Raw genomic sequence first — 7,001 nt, 5'->3', positions numbered from 1 at the left:
ATTCCATACACCACCAAAACACACACAACACCATCTTATAACCCGAACCAAGATCCGAAGGCGAAAACCCGAGCTTGTTGGTGCTGGAACGTCGTGACGGACCAAAACAACATCAAGGCTCAACCGGGTTCGTAGTTCGACTCGTTCAAGGTACGTTTATAGTTAGAAATCGTTCGTATAGGTTCGGTTTGATTTGGGAAATCATAGATCTGTGTTAGTTTGTTATAAACGAACCTAAAACAGCAAATATTACTGGAATTGATTAGCATTTGATAGGTTAATTGTTAACCTAAAAGAACCCGTAACCTATATGCCTAAATCGCACCCCTTAAACATCGATGTTAGGCCGATTTGATGGTTGGGGTTTGTAGGCGCTGGTCAGACGATTCCGTGGATACCTAAATCAAGTTATTTGGTTAAGAAATGAAGATGATTAAGGACGAACAGTAGCTGCAGCCGACAACTTCGCCTGCAAGCTAAGTTCGCCTGATGAACTTCGCCTGCAAAGCTAAGTTCGCCTGATGACAACTTCGCCTAAAAGCTAAGTTCGCCTGATGACAACTTCGCCTAAAAGCTAAGTTCGCCTGATGACAACTTCGCCTAAAAGCTAAGTTCGCCTGATGACAACTTCGCCTGCAAAGCTAAGTTCGCCAAAGGTTTAACTTCGCATAAAATCAAGTTCGATTAGAAAATAAATTATAAACGATAAGTAAAAGTAAGCTAATACTAGGCCGCCAGATTAGATCAGGCGAGTATTGATACGTGTAACTTATACAGTCAGCCGAGCTCAGTAAAAGAAGGGATTTACAACTATCGGAGGAAGAGGCAGAGTTCAGGTGAGTTTCTAGCCCCATTTATGTGTTATGTTTTCGGGGCTGTGTGCATACTCGATATGTTTGTTAATACGCTTATCCTAAGAGATAAGTGATGCCTTATGTGAATAATGTGATATGTATGAATGATGGCTTGACGGTACGTGAACGATCTTCGGATATTGCACGTACTGTCAGGTTGTAACGCTAAGTATAAGGTAAGTATGATATGTATGCTTATGTGTATGAATGTGATAAAGTTAATAAAAGAATGAAAGGATGGTTGTATGGTTACGAAGAGGGTACCGGGCCCTAATAATACTCAAGGTATGATGTATGGTTGTATGGTAACGAAGAGGGAATCGAACCCTACTAATATTCGAGAACTAGGGAACCGAACCCTACTAATATTCGAGGAAAGAGGGACCAGACCCTTATAAAATCTGTGATGTTAGGGACCAGACCTTTATAATATCTGTGATGTTAGGGACCAGACCCTTATAATATCTGTGATGTTTGGGACCAGATCCTTATAATATCTGTGATGTTAGGGACCAGACCCTTATAATATCTGTGATGTTAAGGACCAGACCCTTATAATATCTGTGAGTTTATAGGGCGAAAGGCTCTTTAAAACGTATGATTATGTATGTAAAGAAAGTATGAAGGTAAAAATGAAAGTATATGCAATTATGTGTGTATGAAAGGAAGTTAAGAGGTTAAGTATGAAATGTAAGAAGGTATTGTATGATTATGTGATTAACTAGAACTCACTCAGCGTAGCTGACTTTTAGTATGCACGCAGGTGAGTAGGATGAGACAGCTCGCTTGAGGAGACACGTGGCACTGAATAAGAGGCTGGCATCGGAAGACTCAAGACGTTTAGGTTTAATATTTCGTTTATTTTGAAAGACAAAATGATGTTTTAAGATAAGACGTGTTTTGTTATGAAATGTTTTATGAAAGTTTTTATATTCCGCGAAAGTTTTAATGAACTCTGATTTGTAAGAACTGTGTTTATGAGTAAATCCGACGCTAAAGTAAGGCTCCCGGGTTCGGGGCCTTACAAGTTGGTATCAGAGCATAAGTTCGAGAGATTTAAGCATCCTACATGCTTAGACTCGAACAGAAAATGGGATTTAAGTAAGAAAGGAAAGAAGATGCCAGTTCAAGAATGCCATGTGTCGCTCAAGCAAGATCAGTAAAGGTAAAGTTTATGATTAAATGATATATATTAATGAGAAAGAAAAGATATGTGAACGATAGGGATAGGAATAATTGATTGTTTGATTTGACTAACTGCTTAAGTAGAACCAGCACAAATAGACTCATAAAGGGAAGTGTATAGGACACGGAAAGTAACGTGATCATCTAATCACAGCTGGCCACTGTTATTACCTGTTAGCCTTGCTATCCTTGTACTAAATAGTTCCTTGAGTGATTATGTTTGTGTTTTCCCTTTTAGAATCCGATGGCTGGAGCTGGAGACATTGTTGGAGCCGGAGGTCGCACTGGACGACGCGGCAGGCCTCGTCGTGTCCAGCAACCTTCGGTTGAGACAGCTTCCAACACCGAAGGTGAAGGAAGCGCAGCTGGAAGAAACCCGGAAAACAATGAAGGAGTTCAACTGGATCCCGCAATTCAAGCAGCTATTGTTCAAGCTGTAGCCACTGCTGTGAAGAATATTACTCCGGGAGGGTCTGCTGGAAGCCGTGAAAGAACTGTTGAAGGGGCAGGTGGTAATGGTAGAAAGGATGATGAGAGGGAAAGGGGTGATTCAAGTGAGGTAAGGTCTGTGAAAGTTGATGACAGGAAGAGAGGTCGAGGTGGGTGTAACTACAAGTCCTTCAAAGGATGCGACCCGCCGAAGCTGACTGGGTTGGGAGACGCAATCGCTACTCTCCAATGGATAACCACTATGGACAAGATTATCCGCATTAGCGAATGCCGTCCCGACCAAGCTGTGGGTTATGCTACTCAGTCATTTGAGGAAGAAGCTATGTATTGGTGGGAAAGTGTGGAGCAGAGAAAGACTAGGGATGAGATCAAGGCGTTGAGATGGGATGATCTGAAAGAGTTGGTGATGAAGAAGTTCTGTGCAGATGCCGAGGTTGAAAGGACGGAGATGAAGTTCCTGAATTTAAAAGCCGGTATGATGACGCATCGTGAGTATACTACTGAATTCAACCGACTATCTAGGTTGGTGCCTGATATGGTTGACACTGAGGTCAAGAGAATCAAATGTTATGTGAGGGGATTGCCACAAAAAGTCCGCATGTTAGTCAGGGCAAATAAACCTGCTACTTTTGACTCTGCTGTTGAACTTGCAGAAGTGGTTTATGTTGACCTGGCTGAGGACGATGTGGTGGTGGAGGAAAAGAAGGAGAAGAAATGGGCTACCTCTGCTAAGCGGTCTGGCGAGATGGTGACAACAACTGATGAGAGGAAGGCCAAGGTTGGGAACAAGGATGCATGTAAGACGTGTGGGCAAGTGCACCAGGGAGGATGCAGGACTGGGACAGACAGGTGCTATCGGTGCGGAAAGAGTGGGCATTACTCTCGAGAATGCCCTGATCGTCCAAAGTGCTACAAATGCGGAAAAGCTGACCACATGGCTAGGGATTGCAAGGAATCAGGGGCGGGAGGTGCGAAAGGATAAAGACTTGGGGAAACTGCAGAGAGGAACACTTGATGAAGGAATAATTGCTCATGCAATGGTTTTATTAAATTACATTTGCTTAAGAACTTGTTTTGTGTTAAGGTTTAAAACTTATGTTTATCAGTGACGTGTGATATATTGAGTTTGGTTATGAATGGTTATTATGTTATGATGAAATGTTGTTTTAGACAATAGTGTTAAAAGTACTAATCGAAGCCCTTGGAAGGATGAAATGAGTCTTGGTACATCGAGGGTCTCATGGGCAAGCTACCTTAAATAGCTAAAACACATGACCACCATTCGATGGCTGCAAAGTCGGGAGTAAGAAGGATAACCCAGAAAGCAAAGACGATTCAATAAAGTGTGTAAATATAAGAAGTTTTCCTTTTATAGGGAATAAGTTAGGTTTCGGGGACGAAACCTCTTTAAGGAGGGAAGACTTGTAACATCCGGAAATTTCCAAAATAATATTAATTGTATACTTAATAATAGAGGGAAAGTTTACTCGGGTTATCGGGAAATAAATAAATAGAGTAGGAGTTGGTATGGGTCGGGCTAGTGTTGGGTAATGGATATGGGTTATGGACTTGGGTTATGAAAGAAGGAAGGAGAGTCCATGGGCTTAAGCCCATGATCCCTAAATATAAATACCATTAATCACCAATTAATCCTCATTCTCACATATTCCATACACCACCAAAACACACACAACACCATCTTATAACCCGAACCACGATCCGAAGGCGAAAACCCGAGCTTGTTGGTGCTGGAACGTCGTGACGGACCAAAACAACATCAAGGCTCAACCGGTTTCGTAGTTCGACTCGTTCAAGGTACGTTTATAGTTAGAAATCGTTCGTATAGGTTCGGTTTGATTTGGGAAATCATAGATCTGTGTTAGTTTGTTATAAACGAACCTAAAACAGCAAATATTACTGGAATTGATTAGCATTTGATAGGTTAATTGTTAACCTAAAAGAACCCGTAACCTATATGCCTAAATCGCACCCCTTAAACATCGATGTTAGGCCGATTTGATGGTTGGGGTTTGTAGGTGCTGGTCAGACGATTCCGTGGATACCTAAATCGAGTTATTTGGTTAAGAAACGAAGATGATTAAGGACGAACAGTAGCTGCAGCCGACAACTTCGCCTGCAAGCTAAGTTCGCCTGATGAACTTCGCCTGCAAAGCTAAGTTCGCCTGATGACAACTTCGCCTAAAAGCTAAGTTCGCCTGATGACAACTTCGCCTAAAAGCTAAGTTCGCCTGATGACAACTTCGCCTGCAAAGCTAAGTTCGCCAAAGGTTTAACTTCGCATAAAGTCAAGTTCGATTAGAAAATAAATTATAAACGATAAGTAAAAGTAAGCTAATACTAGGCCGCCAGATTAGATCAGGCGAGTATTGATACGTGTAACTTATACAGTCAGCCGAGCTCAGTAAAAGAAGGGATTTACAACTATCGGAGGAAGAGGCAGAGTTCAGGTGAGTTTCTAGCCCCATTTATGTGTTATGTTTTCGGGGCTGTGTGCATACTCGATATGTTTGTTAATACGCTTATCCTAAGAGATAAGTGTATGCCTTATGTGAATAATGTGATATGTATGAATGATGGCTTGACGGTACGTGAACGATCTTCGGATATTGCACGTACTGTCAGGTTGTAACGCTAAGTATAAGGTAAGTATGATATGTATGCTTATGTGTATGAATGTGATAAAGTTAATAAAAGAATGAAAGGATGGTTGTATGGTTACGAAGAGGGTACCGGGCCCTAATAATACTCGAGGTATGATGTATGGTTGTATGGTAACGAAGAGGGAATCGAACCCTACTAATATTCGAGAACTAGGGAACCGAACCCTACTAATATTCGAGGAAAGAGGGACCAGACCCTTATAATATCTGTGATGTTAGGGACCAGACCCTTATAATATCTGTGATGTTAGGGACCAGACCCTTATAATATCTGTGATGTTAGGGACCAGACCCTTATAATATCTGTGATGTTAGGGACCAGACCCTTATAATATCTGTGAGGTTATAGGGCGAAAGGCTCTTTAAAACGTATGATTATGTATGTAAAGAAAGTATGAAGGTAAAAATGAAAGTATATGCAATTATGTGTGTATGAAAGGAAGTTAAGAGGTTAAGTATGAAATGTAAGAAGGTATTGTATGATTATGTGATTAACTAGAACTCACTCAGCGTAGCTGATTTTTAGTATGCATGCAGGTGAGTAGGATGAGACAGCTCGCTTGAGGAGACACGTGGCACTGAATAAGAGGCTGGCATCGGAAGACTCAAGACGTTTAGGTTTAATATTTCGTTTATTTTGAAAGACAAAATGATGTTTTAAGACAAGACGTGTTTTGTTATGAAATGTTTTATGAAAGTTTTTATATTCCGTGAAAGTTTTAATGAACTCTGATTTGTAAGAACTGTGTTTATGAGTAAATCCGACGCTAAAGTAAGGCTACCGGGTTCGGGGCCTTACAATACAGGGCTTGATTTTTGAAACTACCAAAAATTAGACATCTAACTATAATAATAAACCAATTTGACTTATTGACTAATTTAGAAACCGTTTTAACTAACCCATTTTCTTTTCTTTTATTTTTATTGAAATGTTTTCCGGGGATCCATCCCTTTAAAAAAAATTCCTTGTGTACATTTGTAAGATTGTTTTAATTGTGGTTTTGTAAAATTGTTGTTGCAGGATTGTTTAAATTAAAAGTAACAATTTTTGTAAGGTTGTGAATTTCTAGTCAATATATAACTAATTGATCAACTGTATTAAAAAAGATTTTAGTTTCCAAAAATAACAGTTTAATGTTGCCAAAAATTAATTCTGAATATGTGGAAAATAATTATATGGAAATGTGATGATGTGGAGTCATATGTGGACATCCTAGATTAATGAAACATGGATAGAATTGAGTTGCTTTATTACATTAGTTAGATTATAACAGTTAGGTTCCTATCCATATATAATAAGATTTTTAAATTTTAAATTGATAGGTCATAAAAATAAACTAATATTAGTGAAACTTGGAAAAAGACATATTATGAACAAAAAATCACAATATATAAACATAATTTTAAGTAACAAACATATTAAACATCATATTGATTAACCGATAATTTAAAAAAAATCATACCTTTAAACCCTAAATAGATTAAAACATAAATCGATTAATAGGAATAGATTAAATATCAAATATATTAACCGTTAGTATAAATAATCATGCAATTAAACCCTAAATATAATAAAAGTGAATCAATTTGATGTTGTTCTTCAAAAATATTGATTAAACACTAAAATATAAATCATACATGATAACTGCAAATGATGAACATATTTAATGTTGTTTGGATTATGAAACCGACAAATCATGAAGAACCGGTTATAGATGAGGCGAAGAATCTGGTTACAAACGATGGGAAGCGTTATATTTTTTAACGAAACATGTGCCTTTTAAAGAAGAAGCGATGAACAATTTAAACCTAGTAAATTTAATAAGTTTTT

This window comes from Bidens hawaiensis, unplaced genomic scaffold (assembly GCF_021521415.1).
Source record: "Bidens hawaiensis isolate Kalapana, Puna unplaced genomic scaffold, B.hawaiensis_p1.1 tig00019904_1, whole genome shotgun sequence".
Taxonomy (NCBI): Eukaryota; Viridiplantae; Streptophyta; class Magnoliopsida; order Asterales; family Asteraceae; genus Bidens; species Bidens hawaiensis.
This window is presented reverse-complemented; position numbering follows the sequence as displayed.